Source organism: Gavialis gangeticus, unplaced genomic scaffold (genome assembly GCF_001723915.1).
Source record: "Gavialis gangeticus isolate Ggan-Ray unplaced genomic scaffold, GavGan_comp1, whole genome shotgun sequence".
Taxonomy (NCBI): domain Eukaryota; kingdom Metazoa; phylum Chordata; order Crocodylia; family Gavialidae; genus Gavialis; species Gavialis gangeticus.
Window position 1 is genome coordinate 44881447 of NW_017728998.1, and position 11012 is coordinate 44892458.

Here is an 11012-nt window from a genome sequence, read left to right on the forward strand (position 1 = left end):
GGAGCCACCCTGGGGGTTTTTAAGAGGAGGTTGGATGACCACCTTACTGGGGTCATTTGACCCCAGTGCTCTTCCTGCCATGGCAGGGGGTCAGACTAGATGACCTGCTCAGGTCCCTTCCGACCCTAGAAACTATGAAACTTTATGACAGCAGTTTCGAGTTTACAACACTTGATCTGATGCGATGCCACGCCAGTGAACAAGCTGGCTGTGTCACTCATCTCCCTGGAGAACATCTGTCCAAACTTCCTTGGACACTTTCTTTAAGAAAGCAGACAAGACTCCAGAAAAACCTGCAGCCAAGACTCCCGAGAAGACTCCAGCCAAGAACCCTTCAAAAAGTCCAACCAGGAGCCCTTCAAAAGGTCCAGCAAAGTCACTTCAAAGAAGTCCTTCCAAATCAATATGATTGCTATTTACAATATAAATACATTAATGTAACTATATTACTCATCTATAATTGATCGAGTACAAAATTCTGGGGTATTTTTTGTGAAAACAGAGTATCAGGCCTTGGTTCAGGAAACAATCCCCCATTTATAACATTGTTTCTTATGAGAAAATTGGTTCTGAGTTATAACGTTTCAACTTAAGAGGCAGTTTTCAAGAACCAATTGTATTGTAAGACTGCCTGTATATAGCTTGCAGTAACACAGATGCATGATCCAAGGCTACCCAGACACCCCGTTTGCTCTAAGGTATTTCTCTGATATTGCTCTACCCTGTACCCTATTCCAAACCTACTTCCTGTAATCAACAAAGTTCTCCTCTGTACCTACCATGGGAGACTTACTGGGAGAGGGTCTAGATTATGCCTTGGGGTCCCCTTGGTCTGACTCAGGGAGACCACTATTTTTTTCAGACTAAGGGAAGCACCCCGAGTTCCTGCAGTGGGATGAGTACTCCCTTCAGGTCTATAAAGCCTGTGTACCTCACGAGGCACAGAGCCACTAACAGATTGAGTCTCACGAGGGGTGGCAGTGTTACATCCAGGCTGGCGGATGTGCTCCAGAATGGGGGTCGGCCAGACGTGAGGTGCCCCCAGGGAGGAGGCACTCGGAGCCTGGAAGGTGGTTGGGCACAGTGAGGTTGGTGGCTTAACGCAGGAGCACTCCCTACTGACCTGCCACACGTGGTGCTAGTGGTGGGATCTGACAGCTTGCTGTCTTGAAGGCATAATTTGGGGAAGGGAATAGAATCACTGAAAACCCTTGAGCAAACCATCTCAAATTTGGCATTGGGTCAGCTGGACAGTGTAGCTAGCTAGGATGGTTGACACGCATGACCACATGTCCGTGGCCAACCTGAGAGAGGCATTGAAAGTGAAAGGCCTTTCAGTGAGGAAAGACCAAGAAAAGAAGAACTGAATAAGTCCTTGTGTGATAGTGATCAGACCTCCAGATCACGTCTGTGCGCCCATCCAGAACCCACTCGGGGCAAGGGGCATCCTGGGAGTGGGACTTCTGGAAATACCAGCTGCAGCTAGAAGCTGAGGAGCATAAGCTCAAGCATGAGCTAGAGCTGAAGGGGATGGAGCTGGAGATGGCAGAGGAGGCGGCCCAGCATGAAGAGGCCCATTGCCAGCATGAAGAGAGTGAGGCCCAGTGCAAGGTGGAGGCTGAAGAGGCAAGGCTCAAGCACAAGCATGCACTTGAACTACTTCAAAAGCAGCATGAAACCAGAAGCCGGATTAATTCACCTCCGCCAGTGCCAGTGGCACCACCCAAATTGAAAACCGCGACCTTTCCCCAGTTCAAAGATAGGGATGATCCATCAATGTTTCTGGTCAATTTTGAAAACGAAGCATGTCGATGGAATTTCAAAGAACAGAATTACATGAGGTGTATTGGTGGACAGGCACCATGTCTTCCATCCTGAACAGCCCACCCTCCGAGTCAGTGAATGACTATAATGCCTGTAAAGAGGCAGTGTTTGAAAGGTATAGGTTGGGGCCAGATCATTTCTGGAAAAAGTTCCATAACAGTAACCCACTGCCAGGACAATCCTTAAATGAGCTTGCAGCTCAGTTGGAGGATTTATGCTTGAAATGGAAGGAGGGGAAAAAAGCTTACACTGTGAAGGAGGTGGATGCACTTGTGGTCCTAGACCAATTCTATTTCAAGTGCCTCAGAGACATTAGACACCTGGTTAAAGACAGGAATCCCAAAACTGCCAGGGAGGTGGCTACCATTGCTGAGCAGATGTTGTTAAATCGAGAGGAACTGAACAGGTGAGCTCCCCACTTTGGGAAGGAACAGAAAGGGTTCCACAAAGCGGGGAAGGGAGGGCCAGGCCCAAAATGGGAAAGGGGACCACCTCCTGCAGAGTGCAAGGCAGCCCCAGATTTGGACAAATGACCCAATTCGGAAAAGAGGGGTTGCTATAGCTGTGGGGAGCCAGGCCACATCAGGCTCAACTGCCCAAAGATAAGCAACAAGCCCAAGCCAGTCAGCTGTGCAACAGCTGTAAGCAATGGGGAGGGAGACCCGAACCACTCTGAGGAGTGTACCTGTTGCTATAGGATTACAAATCCAGAGGAGGCGATGGCCACCCACCGGACTGAGATAATGGTAAATGGGAGAACCCCTTGTCGGGGAGCTGGACACAGGGGCCAGTGTGTCATTAATCAACACCAACCTTGTTTTGTCTGTGGATATAGTCCTGGGTAGGACCCTTACCATTCAAGGGGTGGGGCCCCAGTCATTTGAGGTACTGGTAACCCGTCTCCCCATCGAGTTGAGAGGCTGCAAGATGTGCATAGAACTGGGAGTGCTGGAAGAGGCTCCTGTCCCCATATTGATAGGGTGGGATATTATGGAGCTCGAATACCTGCAAAGGGCAGGGGACCACTTCATATAGCCCTACCGTGTTAATGTAGTGACTCGTCAACAGAGCAGAAAGGCTAAGGTGGAAGGAGTGGAAACCTCCCAGAGCCCAGTCACCCAATTGGCTGCAGAGGAGGAGAAGGGAGAGACTCCCCCTGACTGCAGCCATCTGCCAGCCACTGAGGAAACTGGCAACCTCAAGGTTGGGTTAAGTGACAGCCCCAGGGAGGAGCCCGGTCAGTCAGTGGTGGAGGAAACCAAGACTCTCGGGGAGGAGTTAGAGGACACCCCCGTGGGTGAGAGTGCACTCCTTACAGGAGCACCAGAACTCCCTGCTGACTGCTTAGCCAGACAAGAGGAGCTCAAGCAGGAGGCTCTAGAGGACCCCAGCTTGGAGGGACTCTGGCAGCTGGAAGGTGGTCAGGCACAGTGAGGTGAGTGGCACAGCACAGGAGCACCCCCAACTGGCCCACCATATAAGCAAAGAGCAGGAACAAGGCTTTACCAAAAAGGAATTCTATCACAGAGCTTGCTGACATTGCTAAACCAAAGCCCAGCCCCTCCAGCCAGCCAGAGCCCTTGTGGAGCCTTTCCTAGAACAGATCAACTCAAGACAGGCTTTGTGCTAGAAAATACTTCCAGCTGAAGTACTGTTAGTGGGGAACAAACTGGCTGGTTATTGCTCTGCTCTGGCACTAGTAGCGGTAGTAATCATGTCAAAGCTTGCCCTTGTCAACAATTACCTGAATTCTGGTCCCTCTCCTGGTCAACAGAGAAAGACTTTGGAGATCCCAGTCCAGTTCCCAATAGAAAAGAGTCCATCTTACAAAAGCCGCACCACAACTCCACCTATTGGTAGTGGCCAGGGGGGAATGGGCCAAGGGGACCAAACTTTCACTGCCTTGGGGAAGGTCCTCTACCTTCATGATGAGTGGTGTGCCCACCAGGCTGCAAAGACAGTGCTCTAAGCATTTTTTTGTGGGGTGCCATAGTGTGGCTGGTCCTCTCTGGAAATGGCTGGGCCAGGATGGCATGGATCAGTGGCCAGTGAATGGAAACCACAAGCCACTTTGGCTAATCTACTAAGGAGGGTGCCAACATTAGAACTGGGTGTATTTAGGTCAGATCAGTGATGTAAGGGGAGGGATTTTTGGTGGCAAAGGTCAGGGGTCAGGGAGTAGGACTTCCAATCCCAAGATGGTGACAGGGGGTGGGGTATCAATCAAGGGCAGAGCTACCCTTGAGACCCTCGACAGCTCACCAAAACTCGTTAAGTGGCCTTCCAGCCAAAATAATTGCCCACCCCTGCTCTAGTCAGTTCTCTTTTAGCAACCAGGAGCAAGGGACAAGCATGATCACGCATGTATAAATCAGCCTATGCACCTGGTATCAAATGGATAGATCCTGTGGTCTGTCCTGATGTCCCACTGGACTCCTTATGGGCTGATGGATCTGATAGTAGTGAGAAAGAGAAATTAAGGGAGGAACAGATGTGGCCTCAGGCAACAGAGGGATGCTCTTGAGACAGACTGGGAGGTTAGTGCAACCCATGGAAGAAGAGAGTGAGCTTTCTTCCAGGCCCCAGGTACAAGGCATGAGTCAGAACTATAAAACTCATATGCCCGATCACATAGCAAGAGATCAGTATCCTCCGAGTCCAAACCACACAGTGTCCATTGAGTCCAATGGCTACCATCATAATTTCATAGTTGGTAGGGTTGGAAGGGACCTGAGCAGATCATCAAGTCTGACCCCCTGCCATGGGCAGGAAAGAGTACTGGGGTCAAATGTCACAGCAGGAAAAAACAGGAGAGGTTTCTCTTTGCACAGATCTATTGTTACTATTTTAGCTGAGCACTGGGGGAAGAGAGGAGCAGAAAAAGGCAAAAAAGGGCAAGGAAGAATGATAGAGGCAGAGAACGAGGGCAGGAAGAGAGCCCAGGCCTTCCCCTGCTCTAGCTACCCACCATGACTGACCAAGAGTCCTTTTCAGTCCAGGAGACTGACCAACTCCTCTGGCCTAGGTTGCATGGGAATTTGTTACTGAGGCAGCTGCTGTGCGGCCATGCCTTCTTCAGTGCCAGAGTCAGAACTGGGATTACAACCCCGTGGGGTCCCCTCAAGTGTAATACGCCAGGATACAAGCAACTCCTGCACAGCTCCAGGCAGGCTAGTCCCTGATGCTAGACTTGAGCATCTATACATGGCTTTATTCCAGATCAACCCTTCCTCTGGCACCCAGAAAGCTAGTGAGACTCAATGCAGCTGTAGGATGCAGGACACACAAGAATTCTGAAACAAAGTGCTCTCCTGGACAAGGAACACCACCAAGGACATGGAGCCTCTGCCAGGCTCAGCCAGCACATATCTCCTGGAGACAGACGTGTGGGGCTGGAGCCATGGCTGAGCCTCAAGCAGCTTAGCCCTTACTTAATTGCTCAGGGGGGGTTGTAACAAGAGACAGTCTCTCTGAACAAGGCTTATGTCTGAAGAGACCAAGAGCCTCTGCTCTCTCTGTACTGGCTGATGTGAAATGGGTTGAGGCACTTGATTCATATTCCCTCATCATAAAGAGCAATCAATACGGTTGACACTAGCTAGCACCTGTGTGGGCTGGGGGAGCGAGGGGGGAAGGGACAGGGGACTCAACTCAGTTGTCTGCTCTCTCTGAAGACAGTTCTTCTCAGTCAAGTCTGAGGCACAGGTCAGTGTGGGGAAACATGCCTTGCTGCACATTCTTTGTGAACCAAGAGCTCCAGGCTACAAAGCAATGCAGCACTTTCTGACAGCACTAGATTCGCTGGGCCAGGTACCACTGGTATAGATCAGCATAGCACCAGAGAGGGTGCTGAAGTCCATGGAGTTGTGTTGGACTGCAGCAGCTGAGGACCTTGCTGCTGCCGCTTACACATGTTATAAGAGGATCAGTTCCCCAAGTCAGTGACCAAAGCTCTTGGGGACACGAAACAACCAGAGACCACAACCTGCCACGGTCTTATGAGTGACAATGGAAATGATCCAGACGGGCACAACCAAAGGAGGACTGGGATGATGGGAGGCTGTGCACAATACAAATAACATCCCCTTCAGTTCAAAGAGTCTTTGGCCAAGCCAGTCACAGTAACAGTGGGTAAATGTGGGTTTAGCTGAGATGAGGATACACTGCAGTTTGCAATAAGTGGTGTCCCAGGTGTTCAGACAGGGTTCAGAGGAACAGCAGCTGCTTGTAGGCAGAGCCCCTCCATCTCTTGACAATGCTGCATCATTTGAAGAGGACTGCAGATTGCTTAGCTGATGCAGTCACGTAGCAAGTCAGCATCCATAAGATGAATGCACGTGCATAAAAGCGAGTTACTTAGCATATCTTGCCCCACAGCTCCCCTGAGTGACAGGCATTAAGAGCACATTATAGGGGGATGTAGGTTGTAGCCGTGTTGGTCTAAGGACATAGGCAGACAACGTTCTTTGGGTGAAACTGATAGCTTTTATTAGACCAACTTAAATAGTTGGAAAACAATTATTATAGTTTCATAGTTTCTAGGGTCGGAAGCTTTCGGGTTCAAAAACCCTTCGTCAGGCTAAGGAAGTTTCTGCAGTTGGTGTGTGCTCTTCCTGGATGAAATGAAAAGTAAAGAAGCCACAGGCTGGTCTGGTATGCATACAAGACAGGTAGTCAGTGACCAGCCTCTGGCTTCTTTACTTTTCATCCCATCCAGGAAGAGCACACACCAACTGCAGCAACTTCCTTAGCCTGACGAAGGGTTTTTGAACCCAAAAGCTTGCTTAATAATTGTTTTCCAACTATTTAAGTTGGTCTAATAAAAGCTATCAGATTCACCCAAAGAACGTTGTCTGCCATTACAAAGGGATGAATTCAGACACCTAAGTGACTTGTCCAGTGCCATACATATAGTCAGAATCAGGCTGGCATTATTGCTGAGGAACCTCTCGCTCAGCAGCTTTGCCCATAGGGCCATATCTCTATGTCAACTAAGGCAGCTTCACTGATCACCATGGAACTGTGCCTGCTTACACCAGGTGAAGATCTGTCCCCAAATGGTTACATTTTGAGAGAAGGTTTTCAAAACAGCGCAGCCCTGGGCACTGGCTGGCTCACAAGAGGCCTGGTGATTGGACACGGACTGTCTCACCTCTCTGGTACAAATACAGCCCAGATTAATAGTGACCAAGCAGAAGCAAGGGCTGCCGAGTGGCCTCTGTGACATGCTTCCAACTGGACACATTACCAAATAATCCAGGGTGTTACAACTGGGACCAATGGGGGATTCCTCCTTTCAGCCTCCGCAGCAAGCCCAAGAACAGAATGCTGCAAGCACTGACCCCTCCAAGCAGGATGAAAGCACGCTTGTGCCATGTGGAGTAGCCTGCACTGATGTTACCTTTGCTGTACCCAATTCAGGGATAAATTGAGAGCTCTGGCCTCCAGATCTGTCAGTCTGGCTCTAACTCCACACCCACAAATAATTCATTGAGAGCAAACAAGAATCATCTGTTGCTGCCTGCGTCACTGAATGGGACTGGTGTCTCAGCCAGCGGGCGCCACCATTTTACAGGTACTTCCTGCTAGGAAGCCCAGACAGACAACCTCACTGGAGACGGATAATGTGTGGCTTAGACCAGGAACACTCAAGTGAAACCAAGAGCCTTTTCAAGCAGCTGTGAGGTATATTCAGTTCTTCCTAAGCTGTGGTTTCCATTTACTCAATATCCATGCATGTTTAACACAAATAAATTCAGCTTATCCGTTGTATTGCTACTGACAACACTGTAATGCAAGGTAAATTCCCCCTAACCACCCTTTCAGGTATTAGGCTGCACTCCAACCTCATATGGGTAAGACGGCGACTTTGTTAGAAGTGACTTGCACCTACTATGTAGAAGACACTTGAACAAAGCCTAGTTACTTATTTTTCTTTATGATGACAGTAAATCATATATAGGCCTGAACTCCAGTGTTACGGAGCAATCTGAATCAGGGATCCATCACTAGAAAAGACAGGATGATTTTAAAGCTGGATACGCTGCACTGCTGCGTATCACATGGAATCCAGGCTGTATACATTTTAAAGCACCAGAGACTTTACTGTTTCTCCATTCCCCATATCAGTGGTTATTTCCAGGTGAAAACTGGTTCTGAGAAGCCAATGCCTTACTCAAACATAGTGATCCGCAGAAGGAATTGATAAACATAAACACGTTCAAAGGACTACATCCAACAGGCCTGTGACTGTACACACTGGGACCTGAGGTACAAGGCATGGATCTGGACCTGGACTGTCCCAAATAAGGGATTCAAGGGATTTGATTTGAGGTTATCTCTAACAGTGACCAGAGGGCTGGGCCAGCTCTCACCCACTTCAATATACTGCCAGAAAATGAAAGCTGAGCAGAACTGCTAACAAGCATCATCAGCAACACGGAACCATTTGCCCTGCCTGAGAAAAACACCCAACCACAACTCCTTCCTTGGGCCAAGTTCACTCTCCAGATCACCTAACACAAAGGACAGGCCGCCGGTTTCTTATTGTAATTTACCTTATGGCAGAGCCCAGAAGCTTCAGCTTGGCTGGGGTCCTATTATGTTGGGTCCCAGTAAACCACAGAGCCCTTCCTTCAAAACACTGATATCACTTTAGTACTTATTCAGGAGCTGCTACATTTCCACCACTGCATACATACAGAGCAGACATCAGCCAAGCCCTGTGATGCTAGTGCTCAACACTAGTACAGCAAACAGGTCAGCCGCACCCATGTAACAGGACCACAATGCAATCAGTCAGAGCTGCCTTGTAATAAGCATTGCAGGCAACAGGCAAGTATTATATAAATCAAACACACGCAGTAATGCCAACCACAAGTGCTCCACAGTCATGAGTCAGGCCTGTAAGAGATCACAAGATTGCCTTGAAAACGTAGGATTTTTTCTTGGTAATTGATATGCAAGAAAGAATAAATGGCTCTTTTTCTTTGCCTTCTGCTCTGGAGACCAGGTCACATACAGGTAACATTTCTTAGCTTTTCAATGAAGCTGTTGGGGGAAGGTAGACACAAAGGTTTTTGTTTTTTTTTTTACACAAATGCAAAGCTTAGAGCTTCACAAACACATAAGCTGGAGCTTTATGAAATACATCAAATATCATGAGACTCCCAATAAACTGGCAAGGCTTAGCAACACAGGACAGAATTTATTGCTAATATTGTCATTATTATTTGCACTAGTAATATGACATAGATTTCCCAGTCAAGGACCAAACCCAACTGTGCTGGGCTCTTCATAGACAGAGTCCTCATCTCAAAGAATTTCCAATCGCAGTATGAGCTTCGATTAGATCAGTGAGATGTACCATTTTGGGCAGAAATGTCACGAAGTGATGCACCCTCCCCAAGTGCCACTCCAATCCCTTCCCCACGCCTAATCTGCTGTTTTGTTTTCTGCTCTTTGCTCTGTGCTCCCTCCCCAATCTACCGCTCCACTTTCTGCTCTCTACCCTATCTGGCACTGTGCTGCCTACCCTCTCCCCAGTCAGCCATCATACACACAGGCTACCCATGTCGCTTGTGGCATGCATGCTGTAGGTTGGTCACCTCCAGATTAGATCCTCAACGTCTCCAAACATAGGTATCTACCCTCGAGCTTATGAAGTACTCCCCTATGCAGCAATAGTGGTAAATTCTTTAATGCTTTTGTGAGCCCAGTTGTTAGGAGGGCTCATCACAAAGCCTGGCCCATCCACAAGATGGAGACACCTGGAGCAAAACCTAAGCTGTCTTATGTGGGCAGAGGCTATGTACCAGTATTTCACCCAGCACTGAGGTAATCAAACACTCCCAACAGCAGAGGTCAAAAAGAAGTTTTCCCCACTATGTAAGTTTGGTATGGATGGTGGGGTCTTGCCTTCCTTTGTAGTGTGGGACACAATGTTTTTCCTAGGATTTTCAGAGAACATATTAACTAACCACTTCCCTGTCATTGTGATGGCAGAGCACTGGCAGTGCCCTCATCTCCTCTGCTCTTACCTGTGGTATGTTGTGGGGTGTTCCTGATGTTCTCATATTGTATCTTGGGGTTTTCCTAGCATCTCACAAAGTAGGTTGCTGCCTACAAAAATGCATGCATCTCTGAACCAGTTAGTTTCTAAGATGTCACCCTGCCTTTTCCTCTGCCTGTAGTTTTGGGTGACCATTTGAAGGGGCAATTTTGGGGATTCCTTCAGTTAATGATTACCTGAAAACACAGAGGATTGTATTCAGTGGCCCAAGAAACCCCTTCCAGACCTATATTATTGTCAGAGAGACTTTACTGAGTTATTTTCGTTAATACAGAGAAGCCAGGATTTGGCCCTACCTCATGAAAACTCAAGGGCAGGAAGATGAGAAAGAATACAAAGGGTTTCTAACAAGAATACTTTCCAAGCTATTCCAGGAAGGGTGAACGGCTCTTTATGCCTCACATGGAATATTCCACCAATTCACCAACAGCTTTGAGTTTTATGTCTTGTTTGTTGTTAAACAAATCTACTTAAAGTCAAAGTAAAAAAATAAAAATAATAATAAAGAAATCTCTCTTCCTAGTGACAGCCACAAGTTTATTAAGGGCAAAATGTTGTGGAAAAACAAATAAGCATGCTCTAAAAGTGTGTGTTTGGAAAACTGAATCATGGGTACTTCTGATATGTGCCAGAAAGCAAAGGCACCAGAGCATGGCTCTGAAGTGTGCTGTCACCTATGTGATATTTGGAAAAAGGGAGCTCATTCAAGCCAGGCTGCTCTAAGCAACTATTTTCTGAAGGAGGGAATAAAAGAAAGAAAGAAAGTATAACAGCACATTCAAGAATCTGGGCACTAAGACATGTTAAAACAATTATTTGTTCTAGGGCACTGGAAAGCTAGGACATAGCCCTGCCACAACTACTTCTTCTATGTTATGCTTTGTCTGTGGGTCACAGAGTTACACTCCTGTGTCGCAGATGGGAAAATTGAGGCACACAAAGCACACGATTTGATTATGATCCCATAGTAAGCCAATGGGAGAGCTAGGATGAGAACCAGGTCTGTGTCCCAGTGCAAATTCAAGTCACCCTGTCACTCACACTGCAGTTTTCACCACTAGGTGGCAAAGGATTTGCTCTAAAAAAAGAGAAAAATAATGAACCCCCCCCCCCCACA

At 47.8% G+C, this 11012-nt stretch overlaps 1 protein-coding gene and 1 long non-coding RNA gene across 2 annotated transcripts in view; one reads left to right on the forward strand and one right to left on the reverse strand.

Moving 5' to 3' along the window:
- MTSS1L (MTSS1L, I-BAR domain containing) overlaps nt 1–11012 on the reverse strand; it is a 140701-nt gene that overhangs the window by 97971 nt on the left and 31718 nt on the right. The gene's annotated exons all lie outside the window — the stretch shown is intronic.
- LOC109289673 overlaps nt 2950–11012 on the forward strand; it is a 21280-nt gene continuing 13217 nt past the window's right edge. Inside the window, exon 1 of the long non-coding RNA XR_002095444.1 lies at nt 2950–3117. This is a non-coding gene — a long non-coding RNA (uncharacterized LOC109289673). The remainder of the gene's footprint in view (nt 3118–11012) is intronic.